The sequence below is a fragment of the Convolutriloba macropyga genome, chromosome 9, assembly GCF_964194025.1.
Source record: "Convolutriloba macropyga chromosome 9, txConMacr16.3, whole genome shotgun sequence".
NCBI classification, from domain to species: domain Eukaryota; kingdom Metazoa; phylum Xenacoelomorpha; order Acoela; family Convolutidae; genus Convolutriloba; species Convolutriloba macropyga.
Genome location: NC_134476.1, coordinates 34,512,172 through 34,530,745, shown reverse-complemented (window position 1 = coordinate 34,530,745; position 18,574 = coordinate 34,512,172). Strand labels below are relative to the sequence as shown.

The following is an 18,574-nucleotide window of genomic DNA, read 5'->3' as shown; positions in this document are numbered from 1 at the left end:
CTAATTTTTGCCAAAATTATCAACAGGAATGTTTTGAAAGTACTCAAAGGGATTAACATCTCTGTTGAAAGCTGATGAAGACTGAGTTAATTGATTGCAAATGACGTAATTGTCATGGTTGGATTTTTTCACTTGAGTACTTTTCGTGTCACACACACACCACGTGGATTTTTTCTCTTGAGTACTTTTCGTGTCCCTGCATGAAGTTTTTGTTCATATTTTGTTGAAGTTTTTGTCAGTTTTTGTGTAAGTTTATTGCCCTGTGTGAGGCGTGAATAAAACTGTTTTCAGTTGCTAGTTTGATTCTGCGGTCCTTGGCTAAGTTGCGAAAATCACCAATTTCCCTTCGATTTTCACAGCTTGAGTTCCGTGACTGGCACAACTTGACATTCGATGCGGGATGTCAATGAGAAAACAGTATTGTGTTGGTATGAGATCGATATATTAACATTACAAATTAAGGTAATAAACATAAACAATAACTAAAACAATAGTTTTGGCGAGGCATGATTTTGATGAAGTCGGATTATAACACCAATATAATTCCTTCCCCGCAATAATTTAGCACACCGTTATATTTCCGGTACTGGGGGGGGGTGTAATTGGGAAGTCTCAATAACAGAAAGTAATAATGGTAAGTAAGTCAGATATGACTAATTGCAATATGAAATCAAATAGTAAACAGTCATAGATATCACATCAAATAGATTAGATCGCGTTATCAAAGTCATCAAAATCTGCAAGTACTCACTATTTTTTTTCCTAGCAAGACGGTACAAAATTGAAACGACTACTTTAATGCAGCAGGGAAGATGGGTCATTCTAATTTGATGTATCTGTGAATGTATTATTCTGAATTGATTGGTTCTCTCCAAGAGATTGTTGGTAGCATTGGCGAAGCAGTCTTTGTTAGTTTAGTATCAATTTTGTTTTTTATTTTTCCTAACACCATTGAAATGGGAGTCAGGATCCTAATACCAGCCCGACTTTTTACTAAGCTCATTTCGGACGACCGATATATTTTGCGGAGAGTTAACAAAAGTGGTATGATTAAGAATCGCCTGAAAAATGAATCAATCGTCGAAGAGATTTTGTCACATTTTGGGAAGAGAATGTCACCGCGACCGAAGATTGAGCCTAACATTTTTGATCGTTTCACGCTTCACATTTTGTAGAGCATAGAGATATTTTTTAATAAAATTTATTTCTTTGTTGCCTATACGCGTCTTTAATTTTTTTATCTCGTTATAATAGCTGCGATGGTAATATCTAAGCTGAGATATTTTTTAATTTCTCTTGATTTTTACAACAATTTTGATTTTATGGGACGCTGTCTTCTGTTTTGTGAATGTGTTCACACCTTTTCGATAATTTTAAGCGTTCGAAACGGAAAAAACAGGTAACACCGAGAGGGCCTTAAGTTGAGTTAGAAACGCAAAGCTGGCTGTAGTTGCCTCTCAGGTGCGTAGTGTGCTGAAGTTTGTCTGAAACGACTAAATCCAAGGTAAAACAAATCAGTTTTTGAGCGCAAAATTGTGTTTTTTGAACTATGGCCGTTTTCTTGAGGTTTTCATTAAATGGGTTGAGTTGACGTTGGGCACAGTTCATAATTGTATTGGACAAACAGGAATTTTTTCTGTTTTTTGAAGTGTATGTAATGTTGATACCAACTTACACGATAGCAAATCTGGCAATTCTAAATAGTGTTTTGGAAACGTGTTGTCATATTTATAGTTTTTTTTTGTATTTTAATGGCCAATTTAACATTTTAAGAGCATGGATGTATGTTTGTGGTTAGATTCTAGCGTTACAATGTTGGCATTGGAACTAGATTCTAGCAGCAGAATGTTGGTATTGAGACATTAATTTTTAAGGACTTGTTCAACTCTTTGTGCTCTCTTTCAATTTGATATGAAGTGTAAAATTTTGACTGTTTTTTTTTAATTTTGCATGCTATGTCTACTATATCTAGAGCCCTGTTTCTGCTAGCCTGTATGTTAGTTGTTCTTTTGTTTTTTGCACGATTGTATTGCTTTTGAAAACGAGGTTAATATAAGTGAGATAATTTATCAATGATTTTTTTGCAATTTTTTTTTGTAGTTCAGAAATTTCTCGGATTTCAAGTTTTTTGACAGTTTTTTGTTTTACTTGCCTCTGCTTCTCTACTTACAATAAAGCAAGACTTTTCTGACTTCGTAAATTCTCAGTCCTCACATTTGGGCAACTTTTACAGTTACCGTTTGTATTCAAAACCCTAATACAGGAAAGGTGTAAGTTTTAAGCGCCATTGTTAAATTTTTGAATTTTTTCTTTGTTCTTTAGGCTCGGATTATTGAAGTGATTTGCTGTTCATATAGTCAACTCATGATGTTCAATTGTTTTTCAGGACGTTTTGTGGTATAATTTTAAAGTCAAATAGAGTTTGATTGTATTAGGTTGCTGATTTTTTAAGGTTTTTTGTCAACTTTTTTTGTCTACTTTGTTCCCTTCAATGAGAGTTCTTATTTCTTAAAGTGGTGATAGTAGCGATTGGGTAGTAAAAAGAAGCACGAATGGGATTAGGGTAAAAGTGTGTATTTGTGAAGTCTGCTTTTAAAGTGTAATGAAAAATTAGTTTTTAAGGTTTTTTAGTTTATTTTTTTTCACGTCCGTCAATTTGACTTCCAATCTTGCTCTGGTTTCGCAAATGCTATTAAAAGCAAAACATGGTTGCTAATGGAGCTTACTTGAAATGATAATTGCTCTATGGGCGGCTGTTGGTTTTATTAGGACTTCGAAGGATTTTCTCTTCAAAATGACGCATTTTTTTCGCCAGTATTTGATGTTCGTTTTGTAGTTTTATTGCTTAGTCTCCGTAATGGCAAATTACATTGGTTTTTGAAAAGCTTAATGAAACCTGTTAAATATTCGCAGATGTAAGTTAACGATTTTATGGGCTTGTTTTCATAATATTTGTGTTTCACTTTAATTTTTCAATTTCGCCTTCAATTCTTCCTTGTCATCACGGAATATAGTCACATTAATGACAGGCCTTATTTCAAATCAAATCAAAAGTTAAGCTGTTTAACATATTCGGTTGATCATTAGTCGTTTTTTTTCGACTGTGGCAATTTCAGCAAAAGATTAGGGTCTATAGTTTTGCCATTATTTGTTGTCTTTTCACATTATCTGAAAAACAGTGGATTTCGTTGGCCTTCTATAGCAGCAAAATTCGGCGCATTTAATGCTGTTTCTAGCTAATAGTTTTCATGCTTACACCTTATTTGTTTCCGAACAGCTTTGGTAAATTTTCTATTCCTTCATTTGCTGGTCTTTTTTCACTCTGTCCCTTAGTGTTATTAAGGAAGGAATTTGTAAGTTTGAATAGTTTGATGCGCTGAAATTTTGCGGTATATAATCACGCGTTTTCGAAGTAAGAAAAAATGGAAGCTATAACGAGATAGACTGGATTTTTTTTACTGTTTTCTATTGTAATTCAAGACTCTTAAGTTCGTCGTCAAAGTTATTGTTTTAGCCTCTTGGCGTCATGCTTTCTTCACATCAGTTTTTGCTCAATCTGTCATGTCATTTTTGTGGCTGAATTGTAGGCGTGAGCTCTTTTTCATTCTTTTGGTGATAGTTTTTTATTCTCATGAATATAACCTTATGTCTCATTTGTTCTTCCCTCAATGATCAATTGACTTTTCATCTCATTAATCGATTTTTGCTCACTTTAAGTGCCGTTTAGGTCAACTGACTATATCTTTACCTAATTGAAAGTTATTTAAGAATTGATTTACAGTACATAAGTGTGAATGAATTAGACATCAAAAGGTTGTGTAAAAACTTTCTTTTTCAAATTTCTTAGTCTTTTCATTTGTATTTTGTGACTAAACAGGTCTTTGAAGCTGATGTTCCATTTTATTTCATTCCTTTTGTGAAAATGGTTTTATGATGTAATTTGCAGCAAAGAACAGTTGGTGTTCGATTGCAAAAATTTTTAATAATCAATTCTTTTCAGATTAGATGAAAAATTATATATTTTTTTACACTTTTTGGATGCAATTTTCTTACTGAACCGATAGAACACAGTGGCAGTGTTGCTTCGTTGTGTGGTGCCTCATTGCAAACTAATTGAGAGCCTCTGTCTTTTAAAAAACAGGGCACCACATCACTTCTGGAAACAAGCAGAACGTTAAATTATTATAGCGCAACTTGCAATTTTTTTATATTTATTTATTGTTTATCTTTTTATGCACATTGCCCATTTTTATTGTTTTTTTTGCACTCCCTATTAGTCTCCTCAGAAAAAATTGGCATTGTATTTCCCCAACTGCATTCGCCATTCACAGAAAGTCTTGCTATGGATGTGTCCGACATTTATCTACGCGCAGTTTTTACAATAAAATTTTATTTCGTTTTAAAAGACCGCCTTGGAACATTTAATTATCGCCAGAATATATAGATGGAAAAGGGAAGTTTTCAACATGAAGTCTTGCTGCACTTTTTTTGTATAGCTGAAGTTTTTGCGTTGTACAATTGCACTGAGGAGCAAATGTTCAATCTTCTGTGTCTCGCAACTTCAAAAGAATAGTTGGCATTTATTCGCCAGTATTTAATGTTTTTTGCAGTCTTATTGCTTATTGTCAGTAATGGTAGGTTACAATGGTTTTGAGAAGCTTACAATGGTTTTGAGAAACCTGTTAACAATTTGCAGTTGTAAGTTAATGTTTTATTGGTCTTGTTTTCATAAAATTTGTTTCACCGTCAATATTTGTGTTTCTCCTTGATTTTTCAGTTTTGCCCTCAATTTTTCTTTTTGTTATCACGGCGTAAAGTCTCTTTAATGACGGGTCATATTGGGTTTCTTATCAAAAGTGAAGCTATATAACATATTCGGTTGATTATTTGTTGTTTTGTTATATAATCTGAAAAGCAGTGGATTTCATCGGCCTTCTATAGCAACAAAAATTGACGCATTTAATGCTGTGTTTAGCGAATGGTTTTCATGCTTAAACCTTATTTGTTTCCGAACATCTTTGGTAAATTATCTATTCCTAGATTTGCTGGGCTTTTTTCACTCTTTCCCTTAGTGCTATTAAGGTAGGTATTTGTAAGGTTAAATAGTTTGAGAGCTGAATTGTTGCAGTTTGTGATGACGCGTTTTCCACGTAAAAAAAAATGGAACCCATAACGAGAAAGACTGGATTTTTCACTTCTTTCTATTGTAATTCAGGACTTCTGCTATATTATTCAAATTCGTGGTCAAGGCTATTGTTTGGCCGTATGACATCATGCTTGCTTCACATCAGTTTTTGTTCATTCGTTTCTTTCTTTTTTGTGGCTGAATTGCAGGCTTGAAGTCTTTTTCATACTTATGGCGATAGTTTTTTGTTCATTCGCATGAATATAACCTTATCTTATTTGTTTTACCTCACTAATCAAGTTACTTTTCATCTCATTGATCGATTTTTGCTCTCTTTAAGTGCAGTTTAGGTCAACTGACTATATCTTTGCGTAATTGAAGGTTGTTTAAGAATTGATTTACACTACATAAATTTGACTCAATTTGACATCAAAAAGTTGTATAAAGCTTTTTTCAAATTTCTAAGTCTTTCTTTTCATTTGTATTTTGTGACCAAACAGTTCTCTGAAGCTTGTGCCGCTTTTTTAGCAATCTTTTTTTTAGCTATATTCGATTTTGTCATTCATTTTGTGAAAAGGCTTTCATGGTGTAATTTGCAGCAAGGAACAATTCGTGTTTGATTGCAAACTACTACTAATAGTCAATTCTTTTCGGATCAGATAGAAAACTCTATATTTCTTACACTTTTTGGATGCAATTTTCTTACTAAACCGATAGAACACAGTGGCAGTGTTGCTTCGTCGTGTGGTGCCTCATTGAGACCCTTTGTTCTTTTTAAAGAACAAAAGGTCTCAACTATTTGAGACCCTTTGTTCTTTAAAAAAACAGGGCTTCACAATCATTCTGGAAACAAGCAGAACGTAGATTAGTTATAAACTCTTTATTTATTTATTTTTATACATTTTATGCACATTGACGATTTGACGATTTTCTTTGTTATTTGTCCTCCCTCTCATTTTATCAGAAAAATTTGGCATTGTTTTTCCATGCTAATTCGTCATTTATTCGCAGAAAGGCTTGCTATCGATGTCTCCGACATATATATACGCGCCGTTTTTACAATAAAATATTATTTTGTTTTAAGAGACCGTTTTGGAACTTTGAATTCTCGCCAGAATACGGAAAAGGAAGGTTTTGAACATGAAGTCGAAGTCGCTGCACCTTTTTTGTATAGCTAAATTTTTTGCGATGTACAATTGCATTGAGGAGCAAATGTTCAATCTTCTGTGTTCCGCAGCCTCAAAAGAAGAGTTTGCATTACAGTTACGAAACATGCTCGAAAGCTATTCTAATTTTTTTGAAGCTGTGAAGATGTGTTGTTTCTTGTTGAAGCAAGTCTGTTGTATCCTATTTGCAACTTTTTTGGAAGTTCATTTTTCGTAAGTATCCTGGTCCGCCATAGAAGAAAGTTTTTTTACTTCTTTTTTGATTGTATTAAAAACATTTTTGTTGATTTGATAGTTATAGACCATTGTAAATGAAGACTTGTATGTGAAGCTAAATGCTGCTGTCTAGCTCTTGCAGTGGAGCTGTTATTGCTTCCAAAGATAAACGTATGTCTTTGTTTTTTTGTTGTTGAAATTGAGTAAGTTATCATTGGCTACATTTTCTATAAAGCGATTCAAAGTTAATTGAAATGCAGCTGGATAAAACTAGAATTGGCCGCGGAATATTTAATCATTATAATGAATAGTTTCTTTTCATTCTTTACTTGTCTGTCGAGTGTTCTGGGGGTAACTGAATTAAAATAATCTTTCCAGAACAATTATTGCTACGTTGGGATATTGCATTTTGCTATCAATTTTGTAATAAATTTTTGTTGTACTTTTATTCAACTCCCGTTGCGATAGCAGTTGCATAAGGTACAGTTGAAATAACTTGTTGGAGTATGATGAACACTACGAAAATTTGGAACAGTTGTCTGATTTTCTTTGGAATAGACGACGTTTTTCCGTCACTCTTTCCCGCCACTGTTTCCAGATGAATAGTTGTAAGAAAAAAATTGCCTGAAAAGCTGTGATTTGGTGTACGTTATGCAGCTTTTGTAGTCCAAACAAGAGTTGATTAAAAATTTGTCCACGCATTTGTTATGCCCTTTCAAGGTAACTCAAAAACTCGACTTCATTTTGGTGTTTTGTAACTTCTAGGTGGAAGCAACAACCGCGTGATATTTAAATTTTTTGTTTTGTTTGGCGTTCATTTTCCTTTGTATGAATAGTTGTTCTTGTTATCAAGAGAAAAAGTATCAAGGTGTGCTGGAATTATTTGTTTAACACTCGCTAATTTAATGCCAATTGAGGACCTGGGGACAGAGAGCCCCGCCCCCACTACCTCCACCGTTTCCCTTCACCAAAATATTCTCGAGAAGACGAGTTTCTGTAAATTATAATTTCTAAGGGTTGTAAATTTTACAGTTCTCACAGTCTATTGCTTCATTTTTAAAAGATAAGTTAATGATAATTTTTTGACACTATTAAATTTTTGAATATTTAATGCACCTTGAACCTGAGATAAGCTTTAATTAGCTCATGTCTTTAAGTTCCGTTTTTTTTATCCGACTCCTCTTGAGGGGGGAGGAACTACTAAATCTAACTGTAATGGTTTTCTGATTCTTCAATTTGAGCATTCTTTATTGAAAAATTTATTTATTCTGTAAGATTATTATCTGCCGTTTGCTTTCGCGATCTTTTTGAGATCAGAATCATGATTTATTTGAGGGCAATTGATAGTCATGTCGGTTTTTTAACCTAGCAATATTCTGACCATCCTAATTATTTCGAGCTTTTTAACGTTATCAAACGTTTTCAATTGTATAAAGTTTTGCTTCACTTTGTTTCTCTTGGTGAGTGGTTTAAATTTCAACGCTTCTAAGATCAGACCTGGGGAGGTAATGAGGTAGGGGTTTAATAGTTAATGGCTTCAGCTACAGTTTTGTTTGCTTTCTGAAGTTTTGACGCTTCGAGTTGCTTCCGGAATTCTTCCGGCTATGTTTTTTTGTTCAGACAATTTTGACCGATCGATATATTCATCGTAGAGAGTTGTGACTGGTATCATTAAAAAGCCCATCCAGCGTAGATTATGGAATTAAAAAGATTTTTTGAATTTCGTTCTCTAGAGCGATTTATCGAGGTTTCAATTTTGTGAATATTGAGATTGGTTTGTGTTATTTTTGTTCACATTTTCCGGAAGTTTTATCAAAAATTTAGTCGATTTTGTTAAAATATTTTAAAATTGATAACAGTAGTGTTGTTGATTTGGTTTTCAAAGACAAAAAAGTATTGTTGACTATTTTGATTTTTTTGGCTTATTATTTTAAAATTCAGCCTTTTTCATCCAAAATTGTCTGAAATAAGCTTCTTTAGTCCACTTTAATTAAATTTGCCGGAAGTACACACTCAAAAACAATTCAACCAATTTTTGTACACTACAAAGCGTACTATCTCTGCATTCATTTCCATTAAGAGTAGTCTGGAATTAAATCTCTTTCTAACCCTTGCCGTTTTTGCTAACTTCACTCAATGATTATCAAAATCACAGCATTTATTTTTGATCTTTCAACTAACGAATTATCTAATCTAAATCTTTCGAAAAAATTGAGTGTTCCTATTGGACAAACAGCAATAGCAAGGCTGTTGATGATTCAATCTTTGACTGTTTTAAACCAAAGACAAAATTCAGATTGTATTCAGTTGGTCTTTTTTTTTAAAATCGATCTTTTTATGTTAATTAAGGAACAGAACAACTCAAATCAAAGCTCACTGTTGATAGGTCCAATTGGCTTCGAGGGGGGAGGAACTAGATTTTCAACTGGGTTTTTTTAAAAAAGCCCATCCAGCGTAGATTATGGAATTAAAAAGATTTTTTGAATTTCGTTCTCTAGAGCGATTTATCGAGGTTTCAATTTTGTGAATATTAAGATTGATTTTTGTCATTTTTATTCCAATTTTCCGGAAGTTTTATCGAAAATTTAGTCAATTTCGTTAAAATTTGTTAAAATTGATAACAGTAGTGTTGTTGATTTGGTTTTCAAAGACAAAAAGTATTGTTGACTATTTTGATTTGTTTTTTGGCTAAAATCTCGGCTAAATATTTTAAAATTCAGCCTTTTCCATCAAAAATTGCCCGAAATAAGCTTCTTTGGTCCACTGTGATTAAATTTGCCGGAAGTACACACCCCAAAAACAACAAACACAATCTTTCTAAACCACAAAGGGAGCTAGTTTCACCTCCACTTCATTGAGAGTAATCTAAAATCAAAATTTGGCTAACGTTTTTTGCTAACTTTATGAAATCAAAAACGCAGCATCTATTCTTGATCCTGCAACTAACAAATTATCTACGTCTAAAGCATTCGAACAGCAATAGCGGGGCCCAGTCGTGGTTTTGGTCCAGTCGTGGATTGTTACAATAGACAAAATAATCCGGATTGTAATCAGTCGGTCTTTTTTTAAAAAATCTTCGAGCTTTTCAAAATTCAGCCTTTTTCATCAAAATTAAGGTTTGCACGAAATAAGCTTCTTTGGTCCACTTTGATTAATTTTGCCGCAAGTACTCACCCAAAAACCAATAACACAATCTTTGTAAACTTCAAGGTGGCTAGTCCTACTTCCACTTCCATTGAGAGTGCTCTGGAATTAATGTATGGCCGGTTTTTGCTAGTTCTCTCGATGATTATCAAAAAACGCAGCCTTTATTTGTTTTTTTTTTAAAAAACAAATTGTCTATATCTGTAAAATTTGAAACAATTAAGTGTTCTTGGTGGGTGAACAGCAATAACAAGGCTGTTTTTGTCCAATTTTGGACTTTTACAATCCAAAAATAATTCGGATTGTAATCAGTCGGTCTTCTTTTTTAAAAAAAAATCGGTCTTTTTTAAAAAAAAAATCGACCTTTTAATTGGCTTCCTAAGATTATTCAAATTACTGTATCTAGTTTTTATTCGAAAGATTGTGTTCGCTCTTACTTTTAAAATTAATTGTTTTTTGAATAAACAAGGGCTTTTGGAATTTTGCCCTTATTTTTCTCTCAATTTGATCAACTTGTTTCTTAGTGTCAGCAAAGAAAGAATGCTTCTTCTTTCTACTGAATTAAAATTTAATCTTATTGCGATTTAACGCGTTTAGTTTTGATTTTCTGGCCTTGATAGTACCAGATTTAACATTTGTTTTTACTTTTTAGGCATTTGCCCCTTTTTTACTTCTCGTTTTTTTTCAAATTAGGACATTATTAACAATTCACATGACACATTACTCGCGTTCAAAATAAGGCACAATTGAAGTCTTTAAGGGTACAGATTATGATAAACGGCCTCGACACCACTTACTCGAAGAATTTAATTGAGTTTATTTACTTTTATCTTTAACTATCGCTTTGTCTTTCAGTCGTATGAAATTTCCTGGAGAATGACAGGTCACACTGGCTTTTTATGGAGTATTAGATGAGCCTCTTTTCTGATTTGAGTGGATCGCTGATGGCTTTTATAACTTTGTTTAAAAAAACACTTTAACGTTTTTATTTTGTGTTTGTGTGTGTTTTTGTTACCTAGTCTCGTTAATTAAAGATCACATATGACCTTTTTGGCGTCGAGAGAAGGCGCGAGTGTAAAAGATCTAAAGTTTTTGAAGACTTTGTTAGGAATTTACTGGCTTCGACACGGGTTTTTTGCAAAAAAATTTAACTAATTTTTGCTTTTGTCTATATTTGACGTTATTTTAGACGTAAGACACATTCTGGAAAATATGTTCTCAAGCATTTCCGTTGGACGAATAAACGTACCTATTCAATAATTTCAGAATTTCATTTTGTAGCTAATGGCTCTCATGACCTTGAAAATAATTGTTTTCGAAAAATAAAAAAAGTATTTCTTAATTTTACCCATTTTTCACTTTTTGTCAATTTTTTGCCTAGTCTCATTAATGAGAGCTAGCACATCACATTATTAGCATTCGAAGAAGGCACTTGAACATATTTTACAGAAAATGCTTTTACGGCTTCGACAGCGTTTTCTCACAAATTTCATTTGAGTTTCTGTTTTTTGTCTTTATTCGTTGGTTTTTTTGTAACTGCTGGAAAAATTGAATAAAGACAGCTCCTAGTACCCTCCTATATAGGCATTGGTTATAATAAAACGTTTGGATAATTTCAGTTGATATCTAATTGTTTTCCCTACTTTGAAATTAATTGTTTAAAATTAATAAGAGGATTTATTAACTTTGCTGTTTTTTTACTGGTCCCATATCCTTTCTTGTCAAGTACATTTTTTGCTCAGTTTGCTTTATCTGACGCTATCTTGACCTTGTTATCAAGTTTTTTTTGAATAAATAATGAACATAAATTTTTGGACGTAGTTAATGTTTGTCGTTGTTTGATTTTGTTGTTCATCTTGCCTCGCTTTCTTAATAATGGCAGATCTCATCAATCTAATGCGACATTTTTTACTTCACTGCATTTGGGTTGGAAGCGAAATTTTTGTTCATACACAAATTATTTGAAAAATACTTGAATTTTCGGGGTTTTCTATCTGTTCTCATGTGGATGAGCGGGGTCGGAACTTAATGTGCGAACGCATATCACCGAGCCTCCTTGTTTGTTTTCTAGGAAAACACATCAATACGAAAATGGATAAGTCTTAATGTTGAATAATGGCTTGATAGTTTGGCTAATTTCTCATAGGCAGCAAATAACACTTTCAGAAGTTTATTTAGTTTTACACGATTGTTCGTTTTTTTAGTTATCTGTTAAAATCCCTTAAGGTTTGGCATGGCTTCGAATATTGAAACTTGTGGATGTTGTTTGTTGATCGTAAATACTTGTTTCTGAAAAGAAACTAAATTGTGGGCTTTTAGTCTGAGACTATCCGAGAAATTTCTACCCTAGTTTGAAAAGTGCGGGCAACCATGTAACCTGATTTGTGTGTAGCAAGCGGTAGAGTTAACCTTCGGAAGCTCCTACTGGTCCCAGTACGTTTTTCGGTACAGTTTCACCTGGGCAAACTTCAGTGTTTCAGTCTGGGATTCAGACTTTGATTTCTAATCGATCTGCACTGAACAAAACGTTGCCTAATATAACAGCTTTACCAAAATGCGACGAGCACGGCCGTGACGCAACATTTTAGTGCGAAGATTGCAAATATAGTTCGCGCAAAGCGTGCGTTGATGAAGATCACGCTGATCATAATCAAATTGATGAAGCACATTATAAGGAAACTTCTTGGATCTGCCTTGAACAGAATTCCAACAGTTGATAAAAACGCCGCAGTCGTAAGTTATAACATCAAGGTTTTACAAAGTGAAGTCAATGTTAACAGAAGGCAACTCGATCAAGTCGAAAGTGATCGCAAGTATTTTAATTTCCTTCAAAAATCGCCAAATACAGTTGCAGGTTTGTTTTTCCTACGGAGTTTCGCTGATGGATCAGGTAGCGCCAGTAGCTGCCTAAATCCTTCGCAGCTTTCAATGGTACTTCGGTTCTTAGGCAGAGATGAGTTTTTGAGTGTTGAAACGGGGCAGAATATCACCTGGCTAATAATAAACAAACTAAACTGTGGTGGATGTAAAGTAAGTTGAACACCTGTATTGTATAATGGTTGGAGCCTGAACGTCAAGATACTTACATCTTCAGATTCATGCGATGAGTCCAATTTATCCTGCGACGCATCTCTTGTCTGTATCGCCATTTGTGAGAAGAAACAAACTGAATGGTCACAGATGTTTCGTTCCAGGTTATCGTTTCTTCACCCAGAGGTCTCTAAAAGCGTTAACATTTTCGAGCATCATGTGTTTACGCATTCTGCTTATGGCGATTTCAGAGCTTTTTCTGGGAAATATACGAGTTTTCGGTCAATTAATAGCGACGATATCCGACAGTTTCTTGTCGACAACAACCTACTTGTTCAAATTCGAATATACGAGCCATAAATTTAAAACCGAAAACTATCTGTCCAACATATTGTTGGCTCGTCCTCAAGGAAGTGAGTAAATTCAATGGTGTTAGAGAAACCCTCGGTTTGTATTTTTCTTTCACCTTTGTTTCTCCCATACCAATCGACGAAAAAAAAAATGTTTTCCACAATTAAATTGCGGCTTCTCCGGGAAATTTTCTGTATAAAGTTATATTGCGCTGTTTTAGTATGCGTATTCAGCTTCTGTGGGAGCTTAATAAATGAGATGCTGAACTTGGTTAAATATTCTCGTTTTGGAGAAATTAAATAGTCATCTTAATTAACCTTGATGGTAGGTAGCTTATTTTTTGTGGTAGAAAATAGATAAACATCTATTTGCTATTTGATAACTATTTGATTTTCTGTCAACGAAATGGAAAGTTAACATCTGGGTAGAACTTCTTTAGTAGATCTCAATATTCCAGTTAGTTAGAACGAACTGGGCTTAAGTTAAAACGAACCAGCATTAACTACTTTTAATATCTCTGGCTGCAATCACTTTCCCTAACCAATTATTACCAGGTTTGCGTGGAAGCCTCTCAGCAAAAACATTGAAGTTTTTTAGTCATTTTTTAGTCATTTTTTAGTAGTGCATCGGTATAGACTAAAGCTTTAAATGGACATATCGGTAATCGTTGATGCGGCTTCGATGCACCTCAGCGCTCTCTCGCTTACTTCCGAGATAGGATCAAGCTCTGGATTCTTTGAGTTACAAAAATGAATTCTGAAACTTGAAATAAAATGCCTTCATCAGTTTTACAGAATTTGTTCTCATCGGACAAGCAAAATAGTGGCCACTTTTTCTTTCAGCCCTGCAATCCTAACGTACTTTCTGTAAACCAAGGACAAGAAGGCTCGCTTGTTGCGTAGCACAGAATCTTCCCACATTCGCCTTTGGAAGCATAAGATATATCAATATATCTGAAATGTTATCGCCGAAACATTTGTTTTAACACCTGAAATTTTTTTTTAAAATTAAAAGCTGCTACGAAAAAAGTCTATAATTAAGCTGGAGCTTGAAACAGATAAAAAAATATTTGAGTTATTCAGAGGAACCAAAAGCGCGAATAACCTTCAATTTCAAAAAATTAGATTTTGATTCATCAGTGTTTTCTATAAATCGTTGTTGAATGGATTCCGGACTTGCTATTCAAAGATAACTGTTTTTAAAACGCTCTCAGGAAGAGCTTCATGGAAAAACCCTGGGCAAATTTAGCTGTATAAGACACAAAAAAATTTAATTCATATATGTTTTTGTTTTTTCTAGACAAACGAAATCGAACCCAAAATCGCCAACAAAAAGAGGATTCAAATCACTTGTATTCTTTGAATCAAGCCTCAATTCGACTCATTCGTTGCTATGATATTTCGTCTCCTAAAAGCACAATACCGGAAGCTGAAACAATTGTATTTATATTAACTACTATAATTAAGTCGATTAGTTAGTTGGCTTACATTATCAACGAGGCAAAATTGTCTTCAGTTTTCTCAAGTTGTTTTTAGTATTGTCTCTTAAATTGTTTTTTAACTAAGCAAAGGGAAAAAATTGCATCCAGAAGTCGAAAGAGTTTATGCAAATAGTATAAGTGAGTGCATATCATTTGCACCCCAGAAGCACGTGCAGGTTTTTTAGAAATTATTTACTATGTAGTGGCGCAGTCTATGTGAATGGGGATGAAAAACGTACTGGGGGTACAAGCGGAAAAAATCCGGCAATTACATAAAAAGCATTAAAAGTAAATAAAATGAACCAATCTGCGCGCGAAATTGAAAAACAGCAAAAAGTGTTAAGTTCCCGCAATTCTGACAAAAGGTTGATTTCACATCTGTTTTTCTGTTTTGGGTAAAGCAAGTGAAGCTACACAATTGAGAAATCTTAAATTCTGAAAAAAAATACTGTTTCGAACATCTTAGATTAGAAAAATTTCAAAACGAGTTGGGACAAAGCTTAAAATTAGCACCCTAATAGCACACGCCATGAAGCATTTAAAAATAATCTTTAGAAAAAATGGCGACCTCAAATGGGTACAGCAAACAGCAAATTCGGTTTGGTTTTTCAAAACAGTTGGCCTCCCACACAATGAAAAAAAGTAATTTCTGCAATCTTCCAAAACAACTAAATTTTAAAAATATAGAACATACAAAAGCACTCATGAGACTTAATTGTGGCAATGTTGCAGAGACTAATTTAAGATTCCATTAATAACACATTCAACTACCTTCTTCGCCGCCTGAGAGAGACTTTTCTATGTTACAAAACTGAATTAAAAAATAAGGTTTTTTAGCTTATATACCGCTGAAGTACTTGAATACAAGCTGCTCCTTGAGGCAGCTTAACAAAACAGGAGTCGTTCTATTGTGTACTTTTGTTTTTATTACTCTATGACAAACTTTTATATACATAATACAGACGGTGAACCTAAAAAAATCTCAATTCTTTGTTTGTAAGCGATATGAGCTACGTACAGGAAGCATCAACAAGAGGTCCATTTTCTGCACCCAAGTACAATATAAATTATATGAAATGGTTAATCAGTAAAAGCTGTCTCAGTACATGAAGCTGCCACTAACTACTGATATTGGTCGCTGTTTTAATTTTTGGCACAATTATCAAACAAAGAATTTCAAAAGTTGTCTAATATGTGACCAAAATTTAAAAAATTTTTCAAAAAGGTTCTTGTTGTTTCTTATTCGAATCATTACAGCGCAAAATTAACGCAATGACCAATCAGTCAATGGTGCATTCGAAAAGGGTGCACGATACTACTAAAGCACAACTTTCCATAGTTGTTTTAAGTTTTGATTTGAAATTAAAATCATAATTGCTGTGTTGTATCCAACACGTGAACATCCCTCCTCCGCCCAACCAACATACCGCAATTCAACGTTTGCGATACACCGTATGAAAAGCAACGATTTGCAACGGTTGCTTTGACAGGTATTCAATTCTTTTACAGGTGTGATCATCATTCAATAATTGTTTGGTTCTCACCAGACTCAATCATAATGGGTCTGTTAATATAGAAAGCTTTTTTTTCTGCCAATTTTTGTTGATTTTCCTGAAAAATAAATAAATTGCAGCTAAATCAGCAAGTTTTATCCAAATTTTTACCCAGAGATACCACATAAAGGCGCTTAAATTTTCGTTTTCTCAGATCTGTCAGGTGCCAGTTATCTACTAAACTTTGTAAGAAACGGATTTTTCAAAAATGTAGAATGTTCCGCATGGTCATTCAGCCATCTAATTCATTGCTCAGCATAATTTCGCTGGGCACATACTATTTTAAAGACAAAAACTCTACTGAAGAAAAAAGAAGACCTGGTTTGCAAATTAAACCATTTCTAAAAAAAATGTTAGAAAAGTAGACTAGACTTTTGTTCCAGAGAAAAAATTGTGTTCCAATTTTTAGAAATTGAGATCAACTGCTTTATTATTTGTTGAAGGAGACAAACTGCTCAATACTATCCATACATAATTCTGCTCAATTTTTGTATACAGAATATCAGCTCTGTCTGGAGTGCTCTCTTCGCTCTTAATGCTTTTTTCGTAGTTTCTGTTATAGTTTTGTATCTAATTTTGAGGCTGTTATGAGATTGATATAAACAGTCGTTTGATGAAGAATTGGTTGTTTCGTTTATACAATGCATTTTATTACGTTATTTTAAAAATACTTTACGTAATTCATGTGCGAGAGAATAATTGCAGCAGTTCAGTGAACATCTCATTACCATTGTCGTTATAACAGTGATAAAGCACAGCAATATAATAAATAGGTGAGATCTCATTTTAACTTGTATTGATATCTTATATTTAAATATGCAAAGTTTTTGTTACCTGGATGGGATACCGCTAGAGCTCTTTTAAACGCCGCTTTTGTCCTCCGAAAAGAACAATTTTTTACTATCTTTAGAAACATACAGGTAGTGGGTTTGTATATTTGTGTTTTAAGAAAATAGATATACTTTTTTATTGCGTGGAATGAGTAGTTTATTAACAAACTAGTTTTTAAAAAATTAAACTAAAGCAACGTGGATCTTCTAATGACGTGCCTCCTGAGTGCTCTGGAGTGTTTTGGTTGTTCCGATATCTTCAGTGTTGTTCCTTGTGGCGTCCTATATTGCGGCACTCTGAGAAGTGGGTTTCTGTTTGTTCATTATCTTCAAGTCTTATAGGTCTAAATTTGTTTTAAAAAGTTTTCTTTTTTTCACCGAAGGACTGTAATAGTTGTTTTTACAGTTTGCACAAGCATAACGCAATATTTTCTTTAGAGTTTCAGGTTCACTGTGTTTGAAAATCGTTAAACTCTTCAGAAAACCGAAAATTGATTCTTTGTGATTTTAAGGGCCGAAAAAGTTTGTTCTACCACTGTAAAGAGCGGATCTAACTACTTTTGAGAGAGAGAGAGAGAAAGAGAGAGAGAGAGAGAGAGAGAGAGAGAGAGAGGGAGGAGAGAGAAGAGAGAGAGAGAGAGAGAGAGAGAGAGCGAGTGAGAGCGAGAGAGAGAGAGAGAGAGAGAGAGAGAGAGAGAGAGCGAGAGGGAGAGAGAGTTTATTGCTCTGAGTATAAATGAACATCAAAACTATAATATTTCATAACATCAGAAAGCTTCAAGTTATCATTGGGCTACACAGAAAATTGGGCTAAACACTCAGAGAGGGCAATTAACGGATCCAACAGGATCACTGGACATTGCCCTGTCAAGAGATGTAAAAATGCAAAAACATAAAACAAAAAATTGCAAAGAATCATAAGTTAAAAGCCAAAATTCTGAACAAAGTTAAAGGAATTTTCATTTTTTTGAGGAAATTTTTAACCGTTTAGAAACCCCGGCAACAGCACGTTAAAGCGTTGTGTGATGGTTTTTTTCGATTATTAAAAAAAATTCAAAATGTGAACATGGGAAATTGTTAGGAGAAAACAGTTTTTGTTAACTGAATATTTGATAAAATGAAGTTATCCCTAATTCTGTCCACCAAATTGACATACGAGAAACCAGAGAGCTGATCAAAATTCGGTGGTAGGACATTGCTTTCCATTAAAAGATAAAATGAACCTCTGTATCTCAGTGATCTCTGTTCATGTTTTCGTTTACATCTTGGTGTTTTTAACAACCATTTTATTGACCTTCTTGTCAAATGGGTTGATTGCGATTCACAGGAAAACAAATCCTTGAGATGTGTCAGTATGCATTTTATTCACTGATTTAATCACAAATTTTAATAATTCGTATACATGCAATTCGTGAGCACTTAAGATTTTATATTTCTCAAAAAGATGGGCGAAATCTTCTGTAGTTCAGGAACAACATTTGTCTATGAATTTGATTTTGCAATAAAACTAGGGGTTTAAGGGTGCTGTAATTAACAAATCCATATACCAAAATGCCGTACTGAATTATTGGTTTATTTTTTCAGGAATAGTACTGCAATAAAGCACTTTTTGAAATATAATGCCTTTACTTTGACACAATTCCGCATTGAATAGACAATTTCTTTTTTACCTCGTCAAT

At 33.8% G+C, this 18,574-nt stretch overlaps 1 protein-coding gene across 4 annotated transcripts in view; it reads left to right on the top strand.

Annotated features, from left to right (window-relative positions):
• The first annotated feature begins 232 nt into the window (after nt 1-232).
• The window catches only part of LOC142345356 (tripartite motif-containing protein 2-like), a 37,828-nt gene continuing 19,486 nt past the window's right edge, over nt 233-18,574 (top strand). The window contains exon 1 of one of the 4 annotated variants that reach the window (XM_075397384.1): nt 233-462. The gene's annotated coding sequence lies outside the window, so the exon portion shown is untranslated. Of the gene's footprint in view, nt 463-12,749; nt 13,129-16,764; nt 16,839-18,574 lie in introns of those variants that run through there. The other 3 variants (XM_075397383.1, XM_075397382.1, XM_075397381.1) reach the window with 3 other exon arrangements.